General features: G+C 50.6%; 1 protein-coding gene and 1 long non-coding RNA gene across 3 annotated transcripts in view; one reads left to right on the plus strand and one right to left on the minus strand.

Moving 5' to 3' along the window:
* Positions 1 to 18,156, plus strand: part of GLIS1 (GLIS family zinc finger 1) — a 216,386-nt gene that overhangs the window by 161,871 nt on the left and 36,359 nt on the right. The window lies entirely within an intron of this gene.
* LOC308501216 lies at positions 5,941 to 8,038 on the minus strand. Its single transcript, XR_013993852.1, has 3 exons — positions 7,911 to 8,038; positions 6,956 to 7,050; positions 5,941 to 6,814 (listed from the first exon to the last, which is right to left on the minus strand). It is a non-coding gene; the product is annotated as an uncharacterized lncRNA (long non-coding RNA).

Here is an 18,156-nt window from a genome sequence, read left to right on the forward strand (position 1 = left end):
TTGTCCTTTTGTGGGTTATCTATGTTTTTTCTCTGTTGCTTTTAAGACTTCTACTTTGGGTTCTGAATTTGCACTGCTCTGTGAGTAGGTGTGGATTCCTTTTAAAATTTTCCCCTCCTTGCAGCATGGAAAATTCTCAGTTATTGTCTCTTTAAATGTTACTTCTTTTCCATTCTTTCTTTGTTGCTTTTGAAGCTTTGGTTAAAGGTATATTATGCCTTCTTATTCTGGTCTCTATATCTCTTATTTTCTAGCTGCTTGTCTCTCTGATTTGAATTCTGTGAAATTTCTTCAGCTCTTCCAGTTCAGTTGTGTCTAATGTGTTTCACCCATTTCGGTTTTAAAAAATTCATTTCAACAATTATATTTTTAATTTCTAGAAATTCTGTTTGGTCCTTGTCAAATTTCACTGGTTGCTTTTTACTAGTCTTTTATTACTTGTTTATATTTTGTGATCCCATCCTTTATTTCTTTGAACATTTCACCCATATTCGTTTATATTCTAAGTCTGATAGTTTTTAAATTTGAAATCCTTGAAGAGGGGCATCTAATTTTGTGGGGCTTTTTGTTTGTTTCTTAAGGTTCTCCCTCTGCTTCTTTCCTTGTCTGCTGGGTAATTTTGAGTGTGAGGTCACGTAATTGATGTTTGCCTCTGAGCCCAGTGGAGGCCTGAGTTGAACATGCTTTCCTCCCTAGAGGATTAGCATCAGCGTTTGCCAGAAGCAAGGAGCACTCAAAACCAGGTTACCTCCAAACCTGGCCAGGTCCCCAAGTGCAATCTAGGAGTTGAAAGTCCAGCCCTCGCACCTTGCTGCAGCTCTGATGTCAGTTATCTGCTTCAGGACAATTCCTCTACCCCCTCGTTAGTCTGGTTTTCACTTATGGCTTCTTCCTTTTGTTTCTCCCCTCGCCTCTGAGATTGTCCTTACTTTCTAGGATACAAGCAGCTCCACAAAAACTATATTTTATGCATTTTGCCGTAGAAGTGCCCAGAAGCAAAACCTCAGTTTCCTCTTCTGTAAAATGGTCATCAATAATAAGAACAGTAATAACAACAACTACCCCACACATCATAAGAATCCTAGGAAATCGTACAGAGCAAAGCACCATAAAAGTGTTAGTTTGAGAACAATTGCCATATGTTGTTGATATTTTATGGTGCTGAGTGTTTTACGTGCAATATTTCATTTAATCCTCCAGCAGATCTGGTTTTTTCATCACCTCCACTTTATAAAAGAGGAAGTAAGGTTTCAAATGGTTAAGGTTCAACTGCATCACGGTTATTCTGATCGTTATTGTTATCTCGTTGTTGGAAGAGGAGGCAGTGGGAATACCTGTGGGGGTACCGGGGTCTAAGGGAATGGGCTGGGGGCCTGCCCATTGGCTGAGGGGCAGTGTGGTGTACTAGGGGCTGCTGGGATAGCTGGGACTCAGGAGAAAGGTAGGGTTGTGGTTCTGATGGGTTCTTGTTCGTGATTTTGAACCAGCTGAGCTTGTGGTTTGGGGTGCTGGCTGCAGGAATCCCAGCCTGCTCGTCTCTTAGGAGCAGAGGGGTGAGTTGTAGGTGCTGCAGTGTGTTTCCATACTTTGTGAGTTATCACGGACGTATGTGCCCGTTGTTTCCCTGGTCGGTTGCACTTCTCTGATGTCCTCAGGTTCCTTGTGTGTCGCATCTCTGTGTGCAGTGGAATTTTTGGTGCCGTTTACTGTTCACCACTTAGCTCCTTGAGCGGACAAGCTCCTTGAAGGCAGGCACCGACTCTTCTTGGTTCTTTTTCACCTGGCAAGGGCCTGGCATATCACAAATGTTCAGCAGATGACGAATCCTGGACTAAACAGTGGATCCTTCCTACCGCGTTGTGCAGGAACCGCACTGACAGCACCTTCGTAAACCTCTGCGCGTCCATCTGGAAGCTCGCTGCTTCCCCAGCACTGTGTTCCAGCGTCATCCCACATTCCAGCACTCCATTGCACTGTCCTCGCACCCACATGTGTACTTGTCATTTTGGGTGGATACATTTTTGGTTTGGCAAATATGATCTCTGTAACCCATCTGCCCCCAGGTCCTCTCCTCATGTGTGGCATGGAAAAGGGCTTTGAAACAAGGCATCCCTGGATCCAAACTGTGGCTTCTCCCTTCACTGGCTCTGTGAACAAACGGTTTAACCTGTGTGAACCTCAGTCTTCCTACCTCCAAAATGGGGAGAGTGAAGCCAGCCTCCCAGGAATGTGGAGAGATGGAAATTGTGTAGGTGGGTTCGTGGTGAGGGTGAGTCTCCTTCAGTTTCCCTCGTGGGCCTCTGGACCTGCTCTGTTTGCCGGCATATTCCACCCGACCTAAACTCTGTGGCTCCCAAAGGGCCTGAGCGTCTTTGGCTCCACACCACGGACTGCTGGGCCCACAGCTCCCTTTGGCCTCCGCCAAGCCCAGCACATTCTGAGGCTTCCCCAGGACAGGCTGGGCCCCCACCCCAGGCCCATTGCTCTAGCTGTTGGCTAGCTGGGAGGCAGCTGCCAGCCAACTGTTTACTTATGATCATGGTCTCCTCTGTGGCAGCATTTGCCAGCCATGGAGCGAGGGCAGATTTATGAACTCGGTCACACAGAAATTATTTAAGGCCCTGGTTGGCCAACAGTAATGTAAAGACTTACAGTCCCTGTGTGAAAAAGGATTGCATTTAGGTGCCCACACTTTGGTCTGATTTACAGTGTAGGCCGAGGATCCAATTAGCATTCACAGCCGTCTTTTAGCTAAAACCCAGTGCCTTCCAGGATTATGCAGACTTTCCAAGGCCTGGGCTATGATGAAATTATAGCTGGAGGCTTGTAAAGTCATGCACCGTTTATAAATGCTCTATATTCTTAACTGCCCTACTGCTCAGCTTACCTGAAAGGTCTGGGGCCCCCATGGCCTAGCTGCTTGTTAAAATGACCCTAGGAGATTATTGGAAAGGGGGTTCTGGTTTCAATCCTGGCTCTCTACTACTTGCTGTGTGACCTTGGGCAAGTGGTTTAGCTTCTCTGAGCCTAAATTTCTTCATCTATAACTTGACTAATGTGGTAGAATGTGTCTTGAGAAGAGTCACACACTCTGCTTTGTGGAAATCAGACCAACGAGGCAATGGCTGTCGATCCGCATCTCTGTTCCTGGCACATAGTAGGTGCTCAGTAAGGGTGTGTACATTAGAGTTCCTGAAAGGAACAAAACCCCAGTATGGTGCTGGCCTCTTCTCCGAGACTCTGCCTGCCTGCCTGGCAGTGGCGGGCAATAGAGTGTGGTATATTGCCTGCAGTCCTTGGGGCAGCAGGGCCGGGAATGGGTGCTGGGTGGGCTGCGTGGGTGCTCGTCACCACCACCATGGGTTTCTGAACAGTCTACTGAACAGACTGTGGTTGAGGTCTTTTTAAAGCACCTTCTGTGTGCGTGAGCGCTGCGTGCCTAGCACAGTGCCAGAGTCATAGCAGGCATAACAAAAATGTGCTGCATCATGGGAAAGCCGGTCATGCTGATGTGCCCATAGATCAACCAGACAGACCCGGACCCTGTCTCCAGTCTTCCCTGTGGCACCGCCTGGCCTCCTCACTGAAGCTCCTGCCCTCGGTGGGGGGTGGGGGTTCACTGGTGTGCGTTGGAGGGACGCTGGTGTCAGGACAGCGAATGCACAGGTTGTTGCCAATCAGAACTGTCCACTAGTGGGAATTCTGTTCCACGAGCAGGGAGTGAGCCCCCGTCACTGAGGTGGGGAGCAGGCTGGGTGCTGCAAGGGGATTCAGTCACTGGGCAGAAGCAGGCCTCATGACCTTGGGTCCTTCCACACCCCCAGTGCTGGGACACAGCCACTCCCTAGGCGCTCGGCAGAGCCAGCTTTCCTTTCTCTGGCTTCGCTGGTGGGCTGTGAACTTCTGTAGTTTTGCGTTAGATTTTCTGTATCTCCATCAAGGAGATGATCCCTGTCCACGGCAGCGTCCAGTGAAAACTTCTTTATATTGCTATGTTTCCAGGGCTGGGAATACAGCTGTGGGAACATAGAGGGTCCCTAACCTGGCCTGGGAAGTCAGGGAGGGCTTCCCAGAGGGGGGACCGCTTGAGCTGGGCCTTGAAGGATGAGGCAGTATTAGCCAAATGAGGAGGAAAGCTGTTCCAGGAGAGGGCATGGTGGGCACAAAGGGTGTGTGTGTGTGTGTGTGTGACAGACAGTGCACTCTCACAAGCCCATCAGCGCAGCCAGCTGCAGGTGGCTGAAATGGGCTGGAGGTGGGTATGTCGTGATGTCGTGGGAAGATGACCCAAAGGAGGGACTAACGGGTCTGAGGACCGGGCCCTTATGCCACGCTAAGGCTGTCAGGCTTGACACCGGGAGCCATGTGGTGAGAGAATGGATTGCAGAGGCAGGCCCGATGGGGGATACTGGTGGGTGTGTGCTGGTCGCCACCCCAACCGGAAGCAGTGTGGCAGGATCACGGCAGGGACTGAGCAGATGGACAGTCCCTAGGACTGAGCGATTGACAAGCAGTCATGACAAAGCAGGGTTCTGACCTTGTGAGCTCTGGACCTTGAGTCCCCTCTTCAGGCAGCAGTCCCCAGTGACTGTCCATTCTGTGCCAGGTCGGGCTCTGAGTGGCTGGGCACAGCCACGAAAGCCTCGGTCCCTGCCTCAGAGCAGCCAGGGATTTCAGAGAAGCCTGAAGACAGGATTTGTACAAAATAGCAGAGGCCAGCAAAGCCCACTACGTTATAAGTGACTGGTTCTGTGAAGTCCCAGGGTCCCAGGGCCTGTAAAATGTCCCAGGCCTTCTAGCTCTGGGTCTGATTCTTCTCTCTGCCATGGCGAACTCTCATCAGTCTGGGCTTTGTGTGTCTCTCCTGCTTTCGGTTTCTACGTGACACAGGCAAGTGCAGGACTGCTCTCGTTGCCTGCAAGCCACAGGGCACTGTGATGGTTCCAGGTGGTCCGGGGTAGGGAGGAAAGAAGTGCACACTGAGGCTGTCCTGCACATCCAGGGTCCTGAATAAAGCATGGTGAATACAGGGTTCCCACAAGGGGAAGGTGGGCGTCCATTCACTCGCTCACTCAGCCTTTGCCAAGAGCTCCTCTGGGCCAAACCATGGGCTGGGGGTGTGCACCAGGACACAAATAGGACACTTTTCTTCACTTTGCCCCAAGTCTGGTTGAGAAGCCAGACACTAAATAAAGCAAGGGAAGTGGACATGTGGGTAGGCCCAAGGGGTGGGAGTTTGTTAGGAAGAGAGTTGGGGACAGTGTGAGGGAATGAGTGTCGTGTTTGGGAATGACTAGGAGTCTGCTGGGCCTGGGTGAAGGGCCCAGGGTGGAGGGCAGCATATAGGAGACCAGAAAGGCCAGCTGGGGCTGCGGCTCAGGCTCGTAGAACATGGATTGCATACAGAGCAATTGGGACATTGTTTGGGGATCCTCCAAGAGGTGCTGTCATCAGCAGCATTTTTCCAAAGATCACTTGGATAGTGACAGAGGAGGCTGAACCCTAGGGAATGGCACCCAGCGCGACCCTGGGCCTGCCTCCAGGGATCACACTGGGCCCTTTGAAGGTACCCCTCTGGCTCAACGCCCTGCCCACATGTTGCTACGCTTCCCAAACCCAGGCTCCCATCACACCGTGCACCCTCCTTCAGCCTGACGAGCAGTCCCCACACCGGGCCTGGGACCGCCAGCCCCCACTGGCCGCATACCTCATCCTCCAGAATCCTGGTTCCCACCTCACTTTCGGCTCCGCCCTGCTTTGGTTTGGGGCGTTTGATTAGCAGTAACTGTAGTGAACCATAAGTTCATGCAAAAGGGAAGATTATTTATGTGTTTTCTGCTGTTCTGTTAACAGACGTCAGAGGGGCATATGGTATAGATAATGATTATTTAGAAATCAGAACTTTTGCAAGAGACTAGAAAGAACGTGGTAAAAATCGTTTAGGTACTATGACGTGCTTCGTTTAATAGAATATTATATATACATATAGGCTTTCTGATTTTACAGGAGGTGATTTAGGAGAGGTATTCAGTAATAGAATCAGAGTGACAATTAGTTCCTGGGATCTGCTCAGCGGGACCCCACACCCACGTGATCTGCTCTGTGTCTGACACCTGAAAGGGTCAGAGCCGCGCTCCCCTGCCGGCCTTGGCCACAGGCTGTGGTTGCTCTGCATCTGGGTGCCAGCTGCCATTCCCGCCCTGCTCCTCCAGAACCCCAAGAGGCTTTGCGGACTCTTCCTCGCTTCCTTACATCTAGTCGGTCATCCAGTGCTTGCTCACCTCCTAAACTTGTCTCCTGAGCAGATGGCTTACGTCAAATCCCAGTTGCTACTATTTTGTATCTGAGTGAACACGGCGGGTTCCCTGGTTGTGCTTCAGATCTAGGGTAACCAGGAAAGCACAGCGTGGCCTGGAGGGACTGGTGTGTTATTTCATCAACCCTTCTGCAGTTTCTTCATCTGTAAAATGGGGGTCCTGATGATAATGTCCACCACTGGGGCTGTTCTGGGGGCTTGACGATAGAATGTAGAGCGTCCGGGGTGTCCAGCAAACAAGGTACGAGTGTGGCCGAGGGGATACACTGTTTCCAATCCCAGTCCAGGTTGGCAGGATTGCCCCGGGATTCAGGGCGTGAGTGGGGCTGTGGCGCTGGCTCGTGCTGTGCACACACGGCGCGAACGCCCCGCTGCTGTCTCTGAGGTGATCACACTTCACACTGGCTGTGGGTGGCGGATGAACATGGTCTGCAGCTTAGCCCTCTCCTCCGCAGCCTGGAAGTGAACTCTCCTCGTTTTGACTGCTCCCCAGTCGGCCTGGTTCAGAGTGGAGTGTGAGCAGGCTGGCAGATGGAGGGCTTTTGTTTCTCACGTGTCTCCTAAAGCCTGTCAGCACAGCCACAATCCTGCAGCCCACATGCACACGTGCCCACAATATACCTGTACGCACACACTCACCTGCGTGGCCTCTTCTGGTCCCCTTCTGTCCCGTACTGTGGCCAGGATGCCGGTTGCCTGTCACTCTGAGAAGTCTTCAGAGCCACCACTAAGGTCTGAGGTAGAGGATTTACAGAATCAGAGCGGCCCATCGTATCATCACACACTGCTTTGCAGGGAAGGAAGTAACCTAGTCACCTGAGCGGGGGTGGGGTGCGGGTGGGGGGTTTTGGATCTGAGAGTCCCTGTGGCACGTTTTGGAACATACCAGCCCTGTGCACTGCTGAGCCTAGAGAAGCCACCGGTGGGCAACACTCAACTCCATCCAGAGACAGCCTCGGGAGCCTGGGAACTGCCAGTCCCCTCAGATCCCAGGTCCCTTTTCCGTTCTGCACCCGAGAATGTGTCCTTCAAGCTTCAGAGGCTCTGATGGAGCCTGGGAGGATGACAGAGTGTCCTGCAGTGGTGCCTTCCGCAGGATCACGGGTCATCGGGTGGAGAGCCTTCCCGGATCCCCCAAGGCAGTGGCTGTCAGGGAAGTGTCCCCAGCTTCTTGGAGCTGGTCCCTGGAGCCTGATGACAGGTCAGGATTGGTGGAGCCTGTGTCACTGCTTCCCTGATGTGACGCATCCACACCCACACTTTTCGCCCAGGGTCTTTGCCACCAACAGGCTCAACCCTGAGTCCAAATTGGCATCAGAAGAGGAAACTTGCCGAACTAATGAGCTGCTTGATTAGTCCTGTGGTGCCAGACTAGAATCAAGTCCTGGCTCTGCTTCAGATTTGCTGTGTGACCTTGGGCAGGCCACTTCCCCTTTCTGAGCTTTGGGTCTCTACTTTTACAAACTGTATAAATAGCCTGGCCCCGACTGCCAACTACTACCTGTTATCCAAACATTACCCCACAGGGCTGTGGTGGGGTTGGTGGGGTCCTCTGGGCACCCCGAAGAAAGGGCTTGAGTTCAGCTCTACTCACCATGTGACCTCAGATGATTTTTCTGCCTCTCTGTGCTTCAGTTTCTTCATTGGACAAAAGAAAGTTGTCGTCCTTGAGATCTCAGCTCAAACGCCACTTCTGCAGAGAGGCGTTCCCTGGGCACCCCTGCCCCGTCTCAGTACTCGTGTCTCATCACAAGACCAAGTGCTTTTTCCCATAGCACTCACATGGTCTGATATTATCTTATTTATTTGCTTATTTGGTTGGTATCTGTGTCACTCCAGCATGTGAGCTGCACAAGGGTAGAGGCCATAAGTGTCTCGTTCAACATTATGTCACCAGCAGCTGGAATGCTGCCCGGCATCTTGTAGGCACTTCACACTGCATGCGTGATGGATGGGTGAGTGTGTGGATGGACAGGTCACCGTGGCTGGGTAGGAAAAGGCTGCCTCTTGCTGGCCACCCGGCAACCTCTCAGCAGGCGTGTGAACTGAGGGCAGTGGTCCCTGGCAGGGGGCTGAGGAGTGGATTCCTATCCTGGGGGTGGGTTGATGAAATAACACACCAGTCCCTCCAGGCCATGCTGCGCTTTCCTGGTTACCCTAGATCTGAAGCACAACCAGGGGTCCCCAAGGCTTCCAGGAATGGTGTTGGCTGCAGCTGCCAAATCAGCCAGTGTAGACCCGCTGGGTGGGCAAAGAAAGCAGAGAAGGTCAGTGGTCCCCCTGCTCGGGATATGGAATCAGCTGGAACACCAGCTCTGCGTTGACTTGGTTGGGAGCCTCCACCAGTTGCTTCCTTATTACCTCTGAGCTTAGTTTGTTTGTATATAAAATGGAGATAACACTAGTGCCTCGCCCTGCAAGATAGGTAAGTGTTTAAAATGGCTGATTAAATGGGAGTCCCCTTTTTGTTGCTGAGGGATTTGTCTCTGCTTGCCCAACTACAGGGTTGACAGTAAAAATAAGACTAGAAAAACTCCTAGAGATAGTCTCACGTGGAGCCGTGGCCACAGGACGGCCAGATGCGTCTGCCCCTCGGCTGTCAGGCGGCAGGGGTGGGGGCTGGGCAGCCACGTTCCTGGGAATGAGCCGAGGGGCTGAGACGATGGATGGTGGAGCGGGAATGTTCCTGTTAGGCCACGGGAATGTTTGCTTTTCTTCTCCAAGAGCTGGTTGTGGTCATGTAAATCACCCTGGAGGAAAATCAGTGGGTCCCCAAATGCATCTGTTGGTTTTTATTAAAAAAAAAAAAAAGTAAGACAACAATCTTTGTGGTTGGCTGAGAAGTATTTTAATCATCAATGAACAAGGGAAGAATAAACCCCTGGAGCAGGCAGGAATGTGGCCAGGGGACCTGAGAAGGAAGGCCTGGCAGGGGCAGCCTCTCTGCCTGCCGCCTGGTCCCGCTCTGCAGGCAGCCGTGCACACGCTTGTGTTTGGGATCACAGGGACCTGCCTGGTCCCACTCCCATGGGGACATGCTCTCCACCCAGAAAGTTTAAGGTTGTGGTGTGTGGTGAGGCCTGGGGGGCTGGTAGGGCACAGTCTTGGGAGCGGGGTTTCCATCTTTTGGGGTGGGCGAGGTTTTTGTGGGAGTGTGTACGTTGGCTACCCCTGGGCGTGAGTTCAGCATCGGGGGGATTAGAGAGGGTGGGTATGTGTATCTGTGGAATTAAGTCTGTGTGGATGTGTGTGCGAGTTGTTTACAGTGTGGTTGGAATGCGGATGGTTGCAGAATCTATGTCTGGGATTGTGACTGGGGCATGTGTGGGGTTTGGCATAGGATGGGGGTGTTTATGCAATTGGTACGTGTGTATTGGGGATATGGTATGTGTTAGAGATAGACATACACCCATTGCACACCCCATAGGCCCGTGTGCACGACACCCAGGACACCCAGACACACCCAAGACCTGACCCGACACACACCCCACACCTACTGAACATCCCATACTCCACAAATACTTCCATAGTACACTCAGACACACTCCTGTAATAGTTCTGCACACGTGTGTGGGTCGGGTTGAGTGAATGTGTGTACGTGTGTATATGTTGGAATTTGAGTTTAATTTGGCGGGGGGGGGGGGCGGCATGTGGTATGTGCCTGTATCAGAAGAGGGTAATTTGAGAGTGTGGCTAGGTGTTCGGGTGTGTGTTGTATGTGCAGTGTGTGTGTGTTGGGGGTATGGTGTTGCATTGGGTGTTGGTTAGGTGTGGATATGGGTGTGGTGTGTCGTTAAGGCAGGCATGTGTTTGGATGAGTGCGTTGGAGAATCTGTTCTGTATGTTCTTGTGTATGGAGTATGGGAATGTGTGTTGGCATTGGGTTTGTGTGTGGGGGGGTTGAAATGTTGGATGTACGTGTGTGTTAGGTGTAGGGAGTTGGAGTAGAGCTCACACTGGTGGGGAGAGATGAGTCGTCTGACCCAGCCCAGCCTGTGATTTGAACCCAGGAGCCTGTAGCCCCCACTCTCTCCTCCTCAATAGAGGGGTCATCTGGGAATATTCATGGGGAGGAATGAGAGTGAGCAGGGCCTAGAGGGGTGAAGAGAGCACTGGGTCCATGACCTGCTGGGCAGAGGGAGCAGGAGGCAGAATGTCACCTAGTGTGTCCAGGGAAAGCCGTGGACATGGAGAGTGGAGTACAGGGTGAGGGAGAGGAGAAGGAAGTGGGGCCATAACATGGGGACTGAATGTCAGGCCAGGAGCAGGCCTCGATTCTGCGGGAGAGGGAAGAAGAGCTGGAACATGCTAGACTGCAGAGCTCACAATGGAAGAGGCCCTAGAGGGGCCCTAGAGGGAAGAGGCCCTAGAGGGGCTCTGTAAGTCCTCATAGGGTCCCTGAGAAAGGCAGCCCCTTCATGAGGCTTCATGTTAGTCCCCCACGCTCTGAGCTCCTGCAGTAGAGTGAATGTTTAACCGGGGGTCCTCCCAGCACCCAGGGAGGCCCTAGAGTAAATCGTTAGCCCATTGGACCGATGAAAACATGGGCGGGAGGGAGAAAGAGGCCTGCGGCTTGGCCTCAAAGGAGAGACTCCTTTTCCTCAACCCGGGAGTCTCCCATCACCTCAGAGAGGCTTCCATCTTGGGCACGTGGTTCCCAAAGTTCTGCCTTGTAATGTCCCCAGGCTTCACTGCCAATCCAAGTGGCGGTTATTTTGAATTTCTTTATATAAATGGGACATCATCATATGCTAGAAATTTTGCAAAACCAAAAAGAGAGAGCAGATGACTCCAAACCAGCAGAGTGGAAAGTTTTCTTTGGGCGTGTTCCTGTCCCTGTGTGACAGTGCTGAGCACAACGTCTGGCACGTAGTAAGTGCTCAACAAGGGGTGAGTTAAAATGTATCGCTGGGTAGGGATTAGTAGTCTGCATGACGAAGTAACCCTTGAGCTAGGAGGGATAGTGGATGGGGGGTGGGGGGAGGGGGGTCCACAGTGTGAGGGGTATAAATGCTGAACGTCTAAGTAGTACCTTGTCTTGTGCACCTGAAACTAATAAGAATAAAAAATAAAAATTAAAAAAAATGTATTGCTGGGATTTTAGAATGAGAAGGGTCTGAATCCCACCCCAGACTTTCTCTTGGATGAGGTGTTCATCTCTGTGTGCCTCTAGTTCCCAGTGGGGTTGTGGAGAGGATTATTGACAATAATTAGCATTGATAAGTTTAGCATTGTGGCTAAAATTTTCCCATGATTCCATTGAGCATCATAGGCATCGTTTTTCGTAGCAGTTTTATAGTCCATCGTGCAGATTGTGGTACAATGTTCTCAGCTTTGCTCGCATTGCTGAATATCTAGGCTGTTCCTTAATTTTCCATGATTCCTAGTTCATAACAAGAATATCTCATTAACCATCTTCTCCCATAAAGCTGGTCTGATCCCTAGCCTGGGTGGTCACCCAGAACTGAGATCTCAAAGGGCGATTAGAACCTGACTCTGTGTTGAGTCGGTGTTCGCTCTCAACGTACAGTCACATCTAACCCTCCAAACCCCGGGAGCCAAACTTTCTCCCCTCTGGGCCCTGTGTTTCCCCAGCACCGCCTCCTGCTTCCTTTCCGCCCAGGGCCCCCTGCAGAGAAAAGCCAAGGATACTCACTTGCTAATGTGTTAATGAGCTAGGCTCCCTCTGGTGCTGACCGCTGAAAACATCCTCAGCCATGATTTGCAGTGGGTCAGTTCCTGAGCCAGACTGGAATCTCCAGGGAGAAAATTCCCTTTTCACCCAATTCTGAGTAGGCACTGCTCTATGGAAACTGATTCCTTCCTGAATAAAATGGAACTCAGATCCCTGAAGGTTGGTAAAGGAGACAGAAAACCCCGTGAGGTGGGCTCAACCTGGTGGCCCTGGCTCCTGGGTGCCCTTTGAGGGGTCTCTTGCTGCTCTGCCTTTATCAGCCCCAGGAGGCACTGTGACATTCCCTTCATGCCCCAGAGCTTCCACTTTGCCCCTTCCTAGATGGATGACCTGAGTAGCGTACTGCACTGTGACTCTGTTTAGTCATCTGTACTATGGGGCAATAAAAACAATAATAACAAAAAAAAACCTACCTTGTAGAGTTTTAATATATATGTATATATATTAGCTGTTGTTTTAGCCCAAGAATGACTTTACTTTTGTAATCACATTTATGGTAAGGGACTTGTATCCAGGATATATTAAGAACTCTTGCAATTCAATAACAAAAAAGAGAAATAACCCAATTTTTAAAAAGAGCAAAAGACTTGAACAGACATTTCTCCAATGAGAAAACTTGGCCAAAAGCACATGAGAAGATGTTGACACCAATAGACATCAGGGAAATGCAAATCAGAACCATAATGAGATATTTACTACTCCATGTCCACTACCCTGTTTTCCTGAAAATAAGACCTAGCCAGGCAATCAGCTCTAATGCGTCTTTTGGAACAAAAATTAATGTAAGACCCAGTATTGTATCATATCATATTATTATATTATATTATGAGACTGGGTCATATATTATAGTAAAATAAGACTGGATCTTATATTAATTTTTGCTCCAAAAGACGCATAAGAGCTGATTGTCTGGCTAGGTCTTATTTTCGGGGAAACACGGTAGGATGGCTGTAATAAAAAAGATGGGTAATAAGTGTTAGCAAGGATGTGAAGAAATTGGAACCCTCATACACTGATGATGGGAATGTAAAATGGTGCAACTGCTTTGGAAAATAGTCTGTCAGTTTTGCAAACAATTAAACACAGAGTTACCATATGATCTGGCAATTCTGTTCCTAGGTAAACAAATGAGAACATATGTCTACACAAAAGCTCCGACATGAATGTTCATAGCAGCATTATTCATAATAGACACAAAGTGAGAACAAATTAAATGCCCATCAACTGATGGGTGGATAAATAAAATGTGGCATATCTGTACAATGGAATATTACTCAGCCACAAAAAAGAGTGAAGTGTGGATACTTCACTTCACATGGATGAACCTTGAAACATGCTAAGTGAAGGAAGCCAGTCACACTAGGTGTGACATGCCAGAGCCAGAAGGGGACCTGTGAGATCGTCTTCAGCCTTCTCCCATGTATTTTACAGATGGGGAAACCGAGACCCAGAGAGGTAGAGTGGAAAAGAGGAAATACATTGGAGTCAGACAGGTTTGCATTCAGGTCCCAGTCAGCCAGGAATCCTGGGGTGGCCTTGGGCAATAGTCGTCTTTAAAATGGGGTGTTGCCGAGGAGGGAAATTGCGCAGACCCAGGATCCAGTTAGAGCTTGGCAGCTGGAGGGGAAGGACTCATCCCGCGTTCAGCAGAAACCACCCCCAGGCAAAGAAGCAAAGAGGAAGGCAGGCCAGTAGGGAGGAGTCGGAAAAGGAGGAAGATTCTGTTCTTGGGTTTTTAAAAAAATAAATATTTATGAAAGTTTTATATGTTTATTGCGGAAAACATGGAAAACACAATAAGCACAGGTTTATAAGAAAGCAAAAGTCCTCTCTACTGCCCCCTCACACAGAGAGCCTCAAGTTGGACCTTTTTCCGCTGCTCCTGGCTCCTTGAGTAAAATAGAAATGGGCTTTATGAAGCATATTCCTAATGAGAAATTACCGCCCTTCTGCTCTGGCAATCCCTGGCAGCCCAGGTTTGGCTCGGCACACAGAGAGAGGCAGGGAAACAGAATTTGTCAGCCCTGGACCCAGCCCACCCAGTTCAAGTTTGTGTTCCAGAATGTATAGTCATTCCCAAAATGTTGAAAACCCTCTGTGGTACATGCAGTTAGCAAACACATTTTAAAGCAGGGCCCTATGGTTTCAGGCTTGAGGGGGCCTGCGGGGCCCATTGGAGAGCTTTGGCTGTTGGTGAAGTTCTGGGGGCCTAGGTATATTAGGGGGGATTTCACCTGGGTCAGGGCCTAGGAATGGGACCTCACAGATAAGTAACACCTTCTATCTGTTAAAGGCAGTAACCGGCAGTGAAAGATGGAAAAGCTCAGGATCCAGGAGTCAAGAGCTATTTCTGTGAGGATGCAGGAGACGGCTCTGCTGCCCTTCTCTGGGTGTGAGGAGGAGAGTACCCCCAAGGCCAAAGGTCAGGGAGCACTGGGAGGGGTCTGGAGACCTGACTCCCTGTCTTGGTGTCACCACCCAATGGGCAGCCTTGAGCCAGTGTCTTCTTCCCCCGCCCTGGTCTCCTATCTGTAAAGTGGGCAGGCTTCCTCTAACAGCCTTTCCAATTCACCCTTTTGTGATACTAAAAGGAAAGAGCCTTCCCCCTACCCATGGCAGGGTGTGGGGCAAGGGCGGCTAACCCTGATTGAGCAGATTGTTCTAGTCAGCAAACGTGCCCTGCGCACCTACTATTTGTCCAGTCCATTGCTGGGCCCTGGAGTGAGAGGCCAGTTGGTGGGACAAGCACCGTCCTATGTCTGCGCATCCCACTGGCCAGTGGGAGAGAAGGGTACAGATGCCGACTGTTACAATCCTGATCCTAGGGGCTGTGACGAGGGAAGGATGGGGTTGTGGGACCCCTGAGGAGCCCGGCCCTAACAGTAGGGAAATCAGGGGCGGCTCCATGGAAGAGGTGGCATATGAACTGAAGCTTGTAAGATGAGCAGGATTTGGCCAGGTGAAGTGGCAGGAGAAGGGCACTTAGGTAGAATGTGGCCGGAACAGAGGCACAGTGGTGTAGGCGGCATGGAGTGTGACACCATCACTGGCATGTCGTGTTGCTGGGTGGAGCCCTGTCCCAACCCCAGAGGTGGTGGGCCATCTCCTATCTGGCCCTTCCAATAAACTATAAGGAAGGGGTGTCAACTCTTTTTCAGAAGACAGCTCTGGATGAGAGAGGCTAAGTAACATTCCTAAGGACACAGCCAGTAGGCAGAAGAGCTGGGACTTGAACCCAGGTCTGCCTGATCCAAAGCCCATGCCCCATCCAGCTGGCTCAGAGATGTGTCCCCAGACCTTTGGCTGAGGCTGTAGAGATGGCTGATGAGGAGCAGTTGCTCCTTCCTTCTGTGCTTGTGGCTGCTGCTGGGAAGGGAAATGCAGCCTTGCCCTCCCCCGTCCAGGTGGCTCGGACTTACCTGTGTGTCCTCTGCCTCGGAGTGATCCTGTCAATCACCACAGTTTAATGAAACCAGCCACTCTGTCTCCTGAGACTCTTCAGTCACTAGCCACCTCAGCGACATCACCCTGTGAGGTGTCCTCTGTGTCCCTCAGTGCCTCCAGGGGGGTGGACCTCGGGTTCCCTGAGGTAGGCACACAGCTGTCATCATCATGGGCTTCATCCCCAAACGTTAGAAAGTTGGTCACCACCCATGTCTTCTTTGATCTTCAGATTCCCTCTAGAGGTCATTGTATTGTCCCTACATATTTATGCACAAACTGAGGTCAGAGGGAAGTCCTTTGCCCACGTCACATAGGATGGGAGCAAGCATTGGGTCCCGACCTGACTCAGGTCTTTCTGGCTCCACATGGAAGGTGGGAGAGGCCGTCCCCAGGTCCTGTTATGCAGGACAACTCCCCCAAAGTCACTTGCAGAAGTAAGAAGGAAGTCCAGTTCTGTAGTCTAGAGCAGTCTGTGAAAGTATTACACTGCCCTCTGTGACTTTTAAACTTCAACACAGAGTAGTATAAAATATAAAGCAATAAGAATGGGTCAAGAAGTGGAATGTAGAGAGTGCAGTATAAAGAAGAAAGGAGAAATTACCCCTAACTCCACCACTCAGAAATAAGCACTGTTGAACATTTTAGAGTATTTTCTCCAGGCTTTTCTCTGTGGATGTGACAATTATACTCTTTCCTAGAATGGAATCAGACTATATATATATACATACATATATATATATACATATATGTGTATATATATATATATATATATATATATATATATATATATATATTTCACTATGTGCCCTTAGCTGAGTGAGTGAGGAAATGAATAAATGGCTAGTGAATGACCGAATGCTCTGCAGCCTACTCTCTTCTGCCACCGGACAAGGCAGGCTTCGTGAACAGCCCACACTGCCTCCCCAGAGCCACGAGCCTCTGTCTGTCTCCTGTCCCTGACTCCCTGACCTCTGTAACCTTGGCCATTTGTCCATCTGCGCAGGGGGTTGTGGGTGGCAATGGGAGGTGTTACAGCAGTGCCAATGCTAACTCTCCACCCCTGGGAGTGGATAACCCTATACTGTCATCACCATCCCCATAATGCCAACCAAGACGCTGACTCCCAGAGAAGTTAGGTGGTTTCTGCCAGTCACAGAGCTGAAAGGAGTTGGGATTGGAACTCAGGCCTGGGTGGCTCTGGAGCACTCTGTACCCCAGACTGAGCATGTAGGAACAGGAAGAGCCTGCCCTAGGAAGGGGGACAAAGCAGGCAGAGGGGGGCAGGAGAAGCCTTCATCAGCCCTGCCCTCTCTGGGCCGCCTCAGTGCTCCCAGCTATAACACAAGGGCCTCTGCGGCCAGTCGGTCCTGACGTTGTGTGAGTCTCGGGTTCCCACACAGCCGAGCCCAACCACCCTGCTTTTACCCCAGGGCCATGATGGACCCAGAGAGGAGTCTGGCCCAGGACCTGCCCCAAAGCCCAGAGCCTCTGAGCTGAGCCAGAGGGAATTCTAGACTGGAGGAACACCATATGCAAAAGCACAGAAAGAACAGAAGTTCTGAGAGCCCAGGTAGTTGGTGTAACTGGAGCCTAGCAAGGAAAAGGGCTTGGGGAGCCAGGCACAGCTGGAATCCCACAGATTCCGATGGGAGGAGGCTGAGGGCCTTGGGTTGTATCTTGAAATCCATAGGGAGCCATCGATGGATTCTGAGCAGTGACAAAGCAGGTTTGCACATTAGCAATCTGTCTGACTGCAGGGTAGATGATGGCTTTGGGGGCAATGGCCAGGGTTGAGACAGGGAAGCCAGTGAGGAGAGTGGCAGGGGAGTGTATACGTGGCGTTGCCCCGGGGAGTGAGCAAGTAGAAGGCCTCACCTGGGCCCTCAGCCCCACCGAGGCTCCCAACTTGCTTCGCCCAGGATGGAGCTGTGGACTCATTCTCCGTCCTCGGCCCCAGTTGGCCACCCAAGGGCCCTAGCTGGGCTCAAGTGCTATGCGGCAATTTATTTTCTGTAAATTAGTGCCGCCCAAGTCATAGCTGAGTGGCTCAGCACAATGGCCTCCTTCTCCTTTTGTCCTCCCTAATTTTAGAAGCCAAAGCTAAATGTTTTACTTTTGCATTATTCCTGACATAATGCTGATGGGTTACAGGTGTCCCCCTGAGTCAGCCAGTGCAGCCAGGCCGACATGGGGGCAGGGCTCTGCTCCCCAGCATGCCCTCCTGCCACCCCCTTGGTTCTCAGTGAAGTGTCTTGCAGCGGGTTTCTTCTTAAGGACCCCTTCCCACTTTATCATGTGGTTAGAAATTTTTTTGGTTTGCATGGTTGTTCTCTCATGTGTTGACTACAGGGTATTTTTTTCCCTTGCCCGAGGGATAGAAGGCTCCTGCAAGGGCTGGAGGGCCTGCTTGTCCCAGCAGAAGGCATAACTTTCCTTTCAGACCCGGGGGCATCTTCCTACAGACCCTTCTAGAGTTTTCCAACCTGTGTTGGGCTGAACAGCTGGGGAATTTAGGTCTTAAGGGAAATAATCACTCTCAGGGAATCTGAAAAATGGTGTGGTGGCTGTTATTGGTCGTACTGTTAATTTTTTGATAATGTGAAACATTTAATTCTTTGTTTCTAGTCATTTCTTTCCCATGGCCTAATGTTTCCGAAATCTATAGACCGCTCTGCTTTTTGTTGAACATGATACAAGAACA

The sequence above is a fragment of the Rhinolophus hipposideros genome, assembly GCF_964194185.1.
Source record: "Rhinolophus hipposideros genome assembly, chromosome: 8".
In the NCBI taxonomy this organism is placed as follows: Eukaryota; Metazoa; Chordata; class Mammalia; order Chiroptera; family Rhinolophidae; genus Rhinolophus; species Rhinolophus hipposideros.